This window comes from Leptinotarsa decemlineata, unplaced genomic scaffold, assembly GCF_025532065.1.
Source record: "Leptinotarsa decemlineata unplaced genomic scaffold, Ldec_3_MD MMD2_tig00026374_RagTag_RagTag, whole genome shotgun sequence".
In the NCBI taxonomy this organism is placed as follows: Eukaryota; Metazoa; Arthropoda; class Insecta; order Coleoptera; family Chrysomelidae; genus Leptinotarsa; species Leptinotarsa decemlineata.
The window spans coordinates 4,725,262-4,738,944 of record NW_027412710.1 but is presented as its reverse complement, the minus strand read 5'-3'; the positions used below and the strand labels follow the sequence as shown (position 1 = coordinate 4,738,944).

The 13,683-nt window shown below is 33.4% G+C and overlaps 1 protein-coding gene and 1 long non-coding RNA gene across 2 annotated transcripts in view; both read right to left on the bottom strand.

Annotated features, from left to right (window-relative positions):
- Al (aristaless) overlaps window positions 1-13,683 on the bottom strand; it is a 310,346-nt gene that overhangs the window by 157,954 nt on the left and 138,709 nt on the right. The window lies entirely within an intron of this gene.
- Window positions 5,658-6,645, bottom strand: LOC141486862 (uncharacterized). Its single transcript, XR_012468077.1, has 2 exons — window positions 6,155-6,645; window positions 5,658-5,806 (listed from the first exon to the last, which is right to left on the bottom strand). It is a non-coding gene; the product is annotated as an uncharacterized lncRNA (long non-coding RNA).

Sequence of the window (13,683 nt, the reverse complement as noted above, 5' to 3'; positions counted from 1 at the left end):
ATGAGACGTGTAGAAGTAATGAGCAATGATATTTTTTTACAGTTAAGAACTGACTTAGATAACTGTGTTTATTTTTCACTTCAACTGGATGAATCAACAGATGTCGTTGACACCGCCCAGATGGCCGTGTTCGTCAGGATGGTTTTTAGTGATTTTACGATTGAAGAAGATCTGTTGAAGTTCATTCCACTGAAAGGACACACTACTGAACATGAGTTGTTTTCTCATTGACTATCAATACGGGGACCTACTCCTTCACTCTGAAGTCCGATGGTTAAGTAGAGGACGGGTGCTGAAACGTTTTAATGATGTCCTATCTGGCATAGTTGAATTTTTCAAACAACGCGATGAACCGACTCCGGAAAATTGAATCTGGCTTTGAGATTTTGGTTTTCTCGTGGACATTACAGAGAAATTAAACGAACTTAATTTGCAGCTTCAGGGGAGAGACAATGAACTAGCGGAAATGATTTCTGATATGAAAGCATTTATCAAAAAGCTGGAGTTTTGGGAACAAAACCTAATTAACAGCGATGCCAAGCATTTTCCTATTCTTTCAGAAAAAATATCCCAAAATCCATTAGAACCCTATGACAACAAATATCATGTAGAAATAACTTCAAAAATCGTTTTAAGGATTTCAATGAAATGGATTTAGTAGCGCAGTTTGTTGTTTCACCCTTTATGGAAATTGATATCCAACAGTTTGCAACTTGTGTTATGCAGAACTTTGGCGAAGACATCGCTGCAACAGAAATGGAAGTCATTGAGTTTCAAAATGATTTATCCTTAAAATCGTTAGTGTGCGACGTTTCGATTGTTAGTATCCACAACCATCTTTGTGTAATGTCTGAACCTATTCCAGTAACCACGATTGTGGTTACTAACAATCGAAAGGCCGTCAAGTAACTTGGCTTGGAACCTTTTGATATTTATTTCTTTTCAATTTATAAATTTTCAATTGTAGCTTATATTTTATCTTATTGTGATTTCATTTCAAGGTTTTTTTGTTGCTTAATATAATTGTTATTTTCAGCTATTCATTTTAATTTTCACTTGGTTCTTTCAGGAATTTCAAATCATTTTATATAATATTAGACAATGGAAGTTCGACCTACGACACCACGAAACATTGTCATCCACCTTCAAAAAAACCATTGAATTTTCCCAGCACTCCACAGGCGATAACAATAATGATATGAAGATTTGGCTAACAATAATAACCTAGTGACTTTTTGAAAGATTATCTCGTTCTTTCTGTAAATATATCGAGAAGTTGGCTAACTTAATAAAATTTCCTATTATATTCTCAAACTACTCCTTCTTCAAATTACATTCGTGTTGAACACTCCGTCAATGATTCAACTCAGTGCATATTAATAGTACAATTTGCATGTTCATTCATCCTTTAATCCGTGACTAATTTGTATATAATTCTGTTTATAAAACCGATTTTTAATGTGAAATGAAGCATATCGTACGTGCTAGGAACATCCGCTTCTTGAAACAAGAAATTTAATTCGTTAGATTCCTAACAAAAAAATTATCACCCGTTGGAAACGACAAAAAGTAAATTGGGTGCATTTTTAAAACGAATACATCACTGGAAGGAAACTATAGTTTGTCTTTATGATACAGCAAAACACTAACTTCTACATCATTGGATATTGATTGAATTGTTTTCCACAAAAGGTTAACTATGTTTCGTCAACTTATCAACGGTAACCTTCAAAAGGCATACTTTTGGCGAGAAGAATTGAAGAGGTCCTACTTCTTAACGTGCGATTCCTAGCACGAGTCACTAGTGAAAGGCATCAAAAATAAGACTTGGCATGTGAGAAATCCATATGGAACACACTGAAAGCAAGTCACACAATTTCCATTATCTGATGTTATATAAAATGATTTGAAATCCCTGAAAGAATTAGAAAAGAAGAATTGAAAGTGAATAGCTGAAAATAACAATTATATTAGGCAATAACCCCATGATACAACCATTATAAGGAAAAACATCGTCTTTTGTCAAGAATTCAGGGCATTTTGTCGAATTACTAGGGACAATTAAGTCACACAGGAAGATCAACAAATCAGTTTCGACGTGGAAAGCCTTCACACCAAAGTTCCGGTCCAGTTGTGATTGCTTGATTTCATATGGACGATTAATGATATTTTTGTTTTTGTTTGCAATGACTTCGCACTGTAATAATTCAGTATCAGATGAGTCAAACATATTCAGATCATCAGCAAACAAAAGGAATTCACTATAGGAAATAACATCACTGAAGTCATTTACAAATTGATTGAAAAATAATGGTCCTAAATGAGATCCCTGTGACACACCAGATAGAACTACGATTGAGAAAGATACTGAGCTACCATATTTGACATATTGGACTCTGCAGGCACGAAAATTTCCAATCTACTTTAGAATGTTTTCCTGAATACCCATGCAACAACTAATTGTGGTTTACTCGATTGTATGCCTTTGAAATAGAATCAACCTGGTGTCTATTTTCAGAGGCATTTATTATAGTGTTGATCAATGAGCAGATTTGTACTTCTGCATCTACCACCGAAAAATGCTACCCCTACTTTCAAACCCCGTTGAATGACAGGTACAACCCCCAATTTTTTTAACGGGAAGTATAGGCTTGTGATATATCGTTTGAAAGGTCTCTTCATTCTCTATTCAAAAATGTTATAACTTTCAAGTTAATTGCAACAATTGAGATAAATTAAATAAAAAATCATGTGGTTTCCGAAATATGATAAAATACACTGAAAGAAGTTAGCAACAACCATAGCAATGTTCTTTTTAGATGGTATTCTTTAAAAAGCTGTAAATAATTTTTGTGGCAACGCCTTGTCAACATGTTTTGTATGTTACAACATTAGTTGTCAGTATTTCAATTTAAGTTTAAAGTTCCTTAACTTCAAGTTTGTATGTCTCCAATTCCATGATAGCTTTTTGATTATTAGATTATTTAACAATTTTGGTAATTCCGAGAGATTGCAAACTGCTAAATAATTTTTTATGTCATTATGTGTTCCACTTTCATAAATAGATTTCAAAAAACTGTTATTCCATTAATCTGGAAAGATGGAAAATTTAAAACAAATGTTGAATATAATGTTAATGGGTTCGGCTATCAACGCTAAAACTACATACATGTATCTATTCAGACGGATGTTGAATCCCAGAATTTACATTTTGGGATTTAACTGTTTCATCACTTAAGACAGATGAGAAACAGTGTGGAAAAAGATATACAATAATCATCACTATTTTTACTGTCATTATCATAATAATACATTTTGGATACACCTAAATAGTTGTTAGTTCCCCAAAAGCGAACCCACAGTGTTAATTTCAAACATTCACGACTTGAATAATTCAGTCAAATTTGTTTGGACATTTTTATAATTCAACTTTTTGACCCTCTAATAAATTAACAATTTATATATTTGGATGATCATAAAAGCGGTCTTTTATATTTTCTTTATTTAGTTTTTTCATTTCGAGACATTATTTCAAGTCATAATGAATTGAAAAAACTAACTAACGTCAAAAAATAATTTTCTTTCCGAAATAAATGATCTTTAACGAACGTCCCGGAATAAATTAGCATAACTTAAAACACTCAATTTATACTTGGCGCCGTAAAACCAATATATCATATTGTTATGAGTTCATAGTGAATTTGGTGTCCATCCCTCGAATCTATGTAAATAGAAGGTATCAATTCGTAAAGATGAAATTAATTATTTCGAAAGATAGATTTTACTTCAGAAGTTCCAAGACGACTAAATATTTCCATCACTTGCATCACTTGAATTCGGTGTTTTTAAATTCAACTGTTTTGATATGCCCGTTCTGATATTTCCAACCTAAATTTTGCGATTGGACCAGATCGCAGTTTGAAAGGAAACCTCTCATTCAACAAATATAAAATTAGTATAAAACAATTCATCAACGTCAATTATCAAACACTAGTGAAGTTACTATGAAAAGTATACAGTACATTCCATTTAAAAAGAGTCACCCTGAATAACTTTTGCTACAATGGTTTGCAGGAAAAATAAAAAAACACGTCAACCGCAATATACAGGGTGACATATTTTGACATATTCACACTCGCATCAGAGCATGTCACTTTTTTTAATGGATCACCTTATATCGTTTCGCATTATAAGATGCTCCATGATGGCAGATTTTAACAAACTATAAAACATATGGTCTGAAGCTTACGGTTCGGGAGTTACCCTGAATGAACTTCTGTCTTATTTTGCTTACTTGAGTTTGAATTCGATATTCCCTTCATTTTGTATTCGTCTCATTCGACAATAACGATTACCTACCAGGTGAAGTTACAACTAATGTTTCTGTTTTTGTGAATTTTTGAGAAGTAATGGTTTACACGCTTCGAGAATGGATTGAAATTGTGAGTTTGTACTACCAGAGTGGAAAAAGTGCTAGAGCTGCTGCTCGTATGTTTAATGATAATCATCCAGGAAGAAATGTACGACACAAATACGTTTCGGAATTATTGAATTTGTGGACACTGGACCTGTTAACAATAGAAAGCATAACCGTTCGGGAGTTGTCAACGATGAAGCTATTTGTACTGCAGTTTAAGGGCACGTTGGACTAATGGAAAATTCGATATCTCTCACTGAGTTATCACGAGAATCAGGAATCAGTGACACAAATGTTTTCAGGATCCTTCATCAGTACAAATTTCATCCATATAAGATAAGACTAGTTCATGAATTGAACGGAGATGATTTCGATAGATGTATCGAGTTTTGTGAAACTTTCACTGAACGGATCAACTTACATCAGAATTTCTGTATCAAATTTGTTTTTCGGAGGTGAATCGGCAACCGTGCAACTGTGTTAGGAATCACACGTTAGAAGGTAAGACCTCGTTAGTCCTTAGCTCGCACAAGTTTCTGAGAGTTGTCGTTCGTATGGGGGCGACAGCTGATTAACGGAAAAACAGATTTTAAACAGACATATTTCAAACAGAATTGTTGACATTGGAATGATACGAATCCTCATTCATACTGTCAAATTCATACCCAACGACTTGGGTAGGAATTTCAGGTGACACATCATAGGACCTTTTTTTACACGCTTTATATTAGCTTCACCTGTATGTATGTATGTATGTATGTATATTTGTTTGCATGTATGCTTGTTTGTGACTCTCAAGCTCGGGATCTGTACTGACAGAAACTATCACCTGAAATTTGTCCATTTTCTATCTCAATTTCAAGAATTTCATTTCGAGTTTATTTTTGTTTGACATGTCATTCAAACATAGCCAAAGATTTCAAGAGTTATGTTGATTGAGAGTTATTTTATTTTGGCAATATTTTACTTTTTGTTTTTTATGCGTTCATTCAGTTTATTACAATGTTTTTTTTAAGTCATTCACGTTGTCTTGGGTGGGGTTATGTTTCATAAGAATAAACAAACGGTATATTTGATTACTGGAGGCTACTATACCTTTTGTTATCCACTCTTTCCTTTCAATATCAGATCTCTTGTATTTGACTGTTTTATGAAACAGTTTGGTAAGAGTTATTGAATGAAACTGCATAAATATATGAATTTCAAATCGAAGTTCCAATCATCATTAGAATAAAATTAGTCATTTAAAATTGTTTTAATATCGACATCACGTAGAAGTAATTTGTTTTCTAATCTTGGAATCTAACGTAATTTCACATAATTTCATGAAGACAAACGAGCTGGCGATTCGAATTAACCAACGAGAATGGGATCTTGACAGCAGTACCCCTGTAATGTGCTTGAGAATTAGTACTAGATAGGTATAATTATAATGAAACTAAAACAAAGCACTTTGTAGAACGTTGCTTTGTAGGTACAGTTACGAGAAGACGAGAAATAATTTGAAAATGTTATAAATATACGAGTATATTCTTCCGGAACAAAGAAAGATTTAAAACGCTAGGCTGAAATTTGAATTGAAAAAGTCGAAAATAATGATATTCTGAAAAGGGGTTTGTTGAGTAACAAGATCAATTTTTTATAAAAAAAACAATAAATGTACCTTCCACAAAACTTATATGATTATTATCATTTCAATTTCACAAGAAATAATGAGTTCTCAATTAAGTTACTCACCAAAAAGTAGTTTTTTCGTGTTGATGATAAATTCAATTTACCCTATGACAAGTATTTTCCTTTGAAAGATATCATCATTGATGTTGAACATATAATTGGTAGATACATCACAAATTATCGAGGAAGAAAAGATAGAAAAAAGAAACAAGGCTGTGAACATTCCGATGATATTAGAGCCACTGACGTGTTTCTGAAAGATAACTCTGACATAATTGTAACCAAAGCTGACAAAGGTAACTCGACGACTATAATGAATAAAAATTAATCTCTTGAAAAAGCTACACAAATGATAACGACACGTATAAGATTTTACCACAAGATCCAACAAAAAAAAATAAACAAAATGAAATATTCGACACTTTTCATAGTTTTCATCCAAAACTAAAATTTACTCCAGAAATGGAAGAAGACAATTCGTTAGCATTTTTAGATACTAAAATAATCAAAGATGCAAACCGAATTTCAAAGGTAGACTGGTATCATAAACCAAATTTTTCTGAGAGATTTTCAAATTATTTTTCGAAACATAATTTTCAAAGTAAAATTAACATTATAAGGAATTTGAAATCAAGAGCAATTGCCACAAAAATCTCCAATTAATTGAGAATTACCTAGTGAAAAATAATTTTCCTAGAGCCCTTATTAGAAAAATAATTAAAGACAGAAGGTTCTTCTCCCAAAATACAGGGGTGAAACACAAATATCACAAAATTCTATTTGTAGAAAATTTATCTGTTAAACTTGGAATGCTACTCAGTACTGAAGAAATAAAAGTGGCTTTTTCAAATAAAAATACAGTTAAAAAGCTTTTTTTTTCTCGAAACAAAAAACTAAAACACCAAAAAAAATACAATCCAATATAGTGTACAAATTGAACTGTGGAAGCTGTCACAGATACTATATTGGTCAAACCGGACGGTATCTTAAAACACGAGTTTCATAACACAGGAGAGACTGAAACTGATTATGAAAAACACCACAGCTCTCGTTGAACATGAAAAAGAATATGGACACATTTTTTATTTTGAACATCCAACCATTCTAGATGTTCAACCATATTTATCCAAAAGACTTTTGAGCGAAATGATACATATCCTCAAATGCGATAGTGTTATCACTAGAAGAGATGTCGATGGCCTCAATACCGCATATTTCAATTTGATACGTGAAATACCTGAATAATTTATATTTTTTTCATTCCTTTTCTTTCTGCCATTGATTAAAAAACAGACATCACCTCATTAGAATCACTGATAAAGCCATTCGTTTTTTTCATGTCGTTTTGTGATTATGTTGTCTCGAAAATTTGTTGTTGCAATGTGTTTTTTATTTTTATTTTTCAAATACGTATCTAATATGTCTGATGGTTTTTAAACTTGTATCATCATCAACACGAAAAAACTAAAATTCGGTGAGTAATTTTATTGAGAACTCATTATTTCTTGTGAAATTGAAACGATAATAATCGTATAAGTTTTGTGGAACGTACATTTATGAAAATTCATTGTTACAGAGCCCTGAAGAAGAATATAATTAGATTCGAAAAGTTGGCAAGAATATAATTATGTTTTTAACAAAAAAATTGGTCCTGTTACTCAACCAACCTTTTTTCAGAAAAATCATTGGATCACTAAACTTGTTAACTGAATAATTATATTCCTACCCCTACCAACAAATGTAAATCAATTGTGCAATTTGCTAGAAATAACACATGAAAAATCAGAAACAGAACAGAGTCATAAGTAATCATTATTACTTGATAAGAACTTAAACTAAATACACAAAGCTCACCACACTTTAGGAATGAAAACGTATTCAAAACATCTACTTTTCATTAGTTTGGACTTGTCTAATATGATATAAATTGATTTGAAATCCGTGAAAAAATCTAAAAAGATTAGCTAAAAAAATTAAAATCGAATCGCTTTTCGAGACGTTTTTCCTATTGATAAGTTAGATGATCAAAATCAAAAGTATAGAGCTTTAACATATTTTGGACCGACAACATTTTTGAGGAAACAAGATATCAAAATAGCATATATGAAAATTAATACGTTGGGAAAGTTAATTAAAAACAATAAAGATGAAACATCCAAATTCGAGAAATCAGGAGTATATAAATTGAAGTGTGGAACGTGTCCTAAGGTTTATATTGGTCAAACTGGCAGAACAATCAGGAACATCATATAAGCTATGGAAATATGAAATCAAGTTCAACATTTACAAATCATCTTTCAGAAGAAAGTCATAATCTTTAACAAAGAGTTCGAAATTTCACAGGAAGGAAATGAAGATTTGATTTGAAACTGAATCATTTGGGAGCAATGGAAATTAATAAACTTAAAAATTGGAACACTCTAATGAATGACCAACTGGATTTGAATGGATCACCATTATTGAACTTGTTTTCTTAAAAAAACCGAGGAACTATCATTATTGATGTAGATATGAGGTAATATGCTTCAGGTAATCATAATTGAACAGGTACCTCAGGTATATGGAAGTTGTGGGGGTTTAGGTAATTTGATGGAGGTAATCTCAATTGTAATTACCTGTGGTATATGAATATTAGCATAAGAAGCAACTTGTAGTATTTAAATCACTGTTGAAGAAGCTACGGTGTCAGCCAAACACGTCGTGACATATTTCTCAAATAAAGTTTGTGGAGATCAAATCATGAGGTGTAGTTTTTGAAATTACTAAGGATCTTTATCAAGTAACTGTTGAATCAATCAGACAAAAAAAAAGACTATGTTAAAAAATTAAAAAAATAATTGAAAAAATGTCTTGTATCTTTGTTAAGTCGAAAACTTTCCAGATCACCCTCGTATGACAAGAAATACCTGTAATGAGAGGACGTCTGCCCAATAATCTAACAATCAACGTATTTTCTATAAATCAGAACCGTAAAATATTGTTCTATTCAATAATAAAAAACGAAACTGACGAAACGATTTAGATCATCGCAAAAATATCTCATGATTCCAGCTGTAGATATTAAAGGGTGGTAGCTATGGGTGAGGTCTATATTTAGAGCGGTAACGAAATGACCTCCGTTGGATATGTTCTTCGCTGTACCGGATGTCAATATAAACAGTGTCATTAGATATATCAAAAGCAACCGCCAAAACCTCTACGGCGCCCTATAAACTAATTGAAGGCCACCCTCGAGCTGTTGAACTATCTCTAATTGGTCAGTTCCCATTCTGTGATTTGAGAACTCAGTGACAGGGTAATTTTTATCCTGACCCATGTTTTGATAGAAAACATCTAATTCAAATATGTGCTTTATATGGAGTGGATTTCTGAGGTTATGTACATATTAATTTTTAAAAAATTGTAAGCATTCCGAGAAAAATTTGCTTCGTCTGCGAACAAAATTTGTGTCTCAAACTGCGGATTTAGTGCAATACTTTGTAGATACCACTGACTGAAGTTCACACGCTGTGGAAAATCTCTGGGGAGTAATGCCTGCACTCTTGAAATATGGTATGGGTATAACAAAATATCAACCAAAATACGCCAAACAATTTGATGACAAATATCCAGAGTTCTAGCGATCTTCCTCGTACTCGTCTCCGGATGTTCCTCAATTTCTTGCAGCACCGCTTCCTCAATTTCAGGAGTTCTTACTACACGAGATCTACCTTCCGGAGTCCCTTTCTTGAAACTACCAGTTACCCCAAGTCGACGATGAATATTTGAAAAGGTTCGGCTATCTGGTAAGGCACGATTAGGATATCTTTCCTGATAAATGCGCCTGACTTCTGTTGCATTACCATCGGCAAGGCATATACGTAATGAATTTGCGCCATTTTCGCATTCGTATAATTTACCATATTTACTGATATTCAGAAAAACAGCGGACTACCAAAATAACTTCAATAACACTTCAAAATCAATCAAAACGCGCTGTGACAGTTTTTAATACCAACACCTTACTTTAAACCAACATCAATATTAGCTACTGACGTTTGTACATGCAGAGAATTCGTTTTTCATTGCTATGGTGGGTACGCTGTTTTTTCTGCTTTTAATCTTTAAAAGAAATCACATATCGACAAACTCCATATTTCCAAGAGGTGCAGTAAATAAATTCTGCTACACGTCATTTATTCCAGGATAACTAAATTTATGTTTTCAAAAATTATTAAGCGGTGCTGCGTTATGACGTAATTTTAATTGAGAACAGCGCATCTGACAACAAACAAATACCTTTTAGATCCTCAATTATTTTGCAACAAATCTGATCTCTTAGTTTGCTTTTAGTCGTACGCCACTGGCAGAGAAAATTGAGAAAATTGTACATCAGAAAATGCGCCTTGAGGCATGAAACATATGTACCAAATATGCCAAAGATGTCTACAAAATTGTTTCAGTTATTATTAAAAAACTGATTATTTTTGAAAACTTTGCCACCCTGTATCTCAAAAGTTAAGGCGTTTAGGACATTGGTTCATTTACTTCCTCAAATTTGCCACTCTCTTTCTTATCTGTACTCATAATCCAAGTGTGAATAGGTGTGAGCCACAATAAACCCTTGCGGGTTGCGGGGGAGGGTCGAATAGACCCACTCACTTTAGACCTAACCTAACCTAACTCATAATTCTCTTCTTCTACACCTGATGTGAGTTGAATATTTTTTCTCTAATTATTATAAAAGAAATCACACATTTATAGGTGACTTAATGTCAGCTTCCATGTCCCAGGTTCAAAAATACCTGCAGCGCTACTGAGTAGATGTGATTAATTAGTTTGTCTAAATATGGTAGTCGGCAGATGATCAGTGGCCAATTGAGTGGATCTATTGTGCTTTGATTGATAAATAATGATGGATCACTCCGTTTGTTGAAATCTCAACATTTGACAACTGAAAAATCTCAGCAATAAAGCGAATTCAAGAAGTTGAGGTCGTAATGAGTTTGTCGTTAACTAATTATAATTGTATTGAGCTGCTTTGAATGCTCTCTGTGTCGATGAACTTCTTGATACGTAATACCACCCAGGAGAAATCGGTATCATTTTTCCTCTGAATATTCCTCATCAACAATCTATTAATCATTGTCTTGCAATGTTGAAATGGTGTTCTATGGCTGAAATAAAGCCTGACCACATTAAGAAATTAGATTAGTATTGAAATCCACCGTTGATGTGATTTTTAAAACTGATTTTACATTTCGAAAAATGAAATTATTGTATCATTATATTAAAAATATAGGCTAACATATAACACTCACTACAAATCATTTTGCCACACTTTAAACGTTTTGAAAGAAATCGATATTTTTTTTCAAAACCAGGAAGGCAAAGTACTTATTTGATTTTTTAAAAGGACAAAACACAAGCATTGCAGGAAAACTTAAAGGCGCTCTCAGAGCGGTACCTGTGCGAAAGTAATGATTCACATTGAATTTGAATCACTGGAGATCAAATACATTGAGTTGGCCTTCAAAACGATGAGCAGCCACACTCCGTCGCTTATTTCTGATACGTACCGCTCTTGGTAGAATCAAATGTGCCAAATGCCTTGAACACCTCCCGTGAAAGTATCTATAGAAGAGAGACAAATCTCGAACCAGTCTTCGATGTTCCAGACTCAGACCAGGGGGAAATCGAGATTTCTTAGTTCACCCCTAACTTTCTAAAACCACCAAGTTATAGATAAATACCTTACCTGTAGGTCTACCCTACGTTTTGATTCATACATATGTTTTATTATATTCTACCATGTAGTGTGGGAAGTTTATTTATTTACTTGTCAAAGTCAAAAACAATTTATTCGTCACTGAAAGCCCCTATACAAATATGAAAAATGTATACGAGTTTGTTTGACTTGTCAAAGAAAATTGTTTGATGTAAACAAAACATAAAATACATAACGCACATGAATAACTATTGTACACAAATAAATACAATAAATACAAAAATTAAAATGAATTATATACAACATATTTAAATACATTTTCAATACACATAATTATAGGTGAAGGAGAAGTATGACCAATGTACAATACATATATACATTCAAATCATTGAACAAGAAGAAACATTCAAACAAAAGAGAATAGCCAAATAAAAGTTTTTACTTATAGTAGAATTCACAATTGAGAGAAACTAAACCACTTTCAGTGGATCACTGGTTGACCAAAATATACAAAAATATTCACAGAAAAATGTATTTTTGTTAAGCTTACAATTTAGCGTAACAGTGGAAGAATATTTTTAGGCTTAGTTTTCACATGTTTAGCTATTTTGTTTGGTTTTAATTTATAACTTATCAATTTATAAATTATAAATATAATTTATAAATTAGAAATTACTGGCATACTCGCTGATGCACTAGAACGCACGGTAACGTTCTGGAAGATTCGGTCCATAAGCAAAGCATAGGTTTCAGAACAATCGACAAGCGCGGGAATGTGTTTGCCAATAAGAGTACTCGTGCACGGGGTGCTTGTGTTTTGGTTTGATGGTTTGTGTACATTGTGGCACACACATTCTAATATAATCTATCCGTTATCCGTTACAGCTTCAAGTTTTGCTGGGCAAACAATCAAAAACAATGACGAAAAATAAATAAAAAGCGATCACACGAGAAAGCAACAATAAACAATTGCAATGGCGATTATCGAAATGGTTTTGTCACAAGGTTGCAAATTTCTGCTGCCACTACCACCGCCAAAATTAAAATAAAATTAGAACGTACATCAAATTAATTAGTTTTTTTTTGAAAGTTTGACGCTTCAAAAAAAGTTTACAATTTTAAGCACACATCGATCCGTCGGTGGATCTGAGCTTTATAAAGCATCAAAAGTTGCTGCGGTATGAACAGTTTTCTGATTCGGAACAGTGTTCCAAGCTTTCGAGAAGCAGCCTTTGCAATTCCAGCGACATGATTGTGCCAAGACATATTGGTGTCCTTTTTAACCCCCCAACAAAATGATCGAAGTAGAAAGCGGAATTGTCTGACCTGACATTACTATATCCGGTTCGGAGACAATTGAATAAACAAAATTAAAGAAATGAAAAAAGAAAATAAAAAGTGGAGAGATTCCAAGTCACGTTAGATCACGACGTTTCGATTGTTAGTATCTACAATCGTCTTCGGGTGATGACTGGACTGATTCCTCCGAGAAATGACTTTTTATAGGTCGTTCGAGTACTTTCACTTATCCCCGCTTTCCATTTTCCGCTTCACTGGTTCCGTGGGAGATGACCGTTTTGGCGGGAGTTGGCCATTTTTCGCTTGATGATGGGTTTCCATATGTTGCGTATTTCTACGCTGGCTTGGCTGAATACGTTGTTGGACAACATGTATGCGGCTTCCTTGAATTTTCTCCTAAACCAATGTTCCTCTCTGTGCAAGATCTCAGCTTGGGACCACTCGATGTTGTATTGATGGGTCCAAACATGGTCTGCTATTCCTGATTTGCTGGTTTCCCCTCGCTATGTGTGTTTCTTGTGCTCGGCAATGCGAACATTCAATGGCCTCTTAGTTTCACCAATATAGGATTTTCTGCACTCACAGG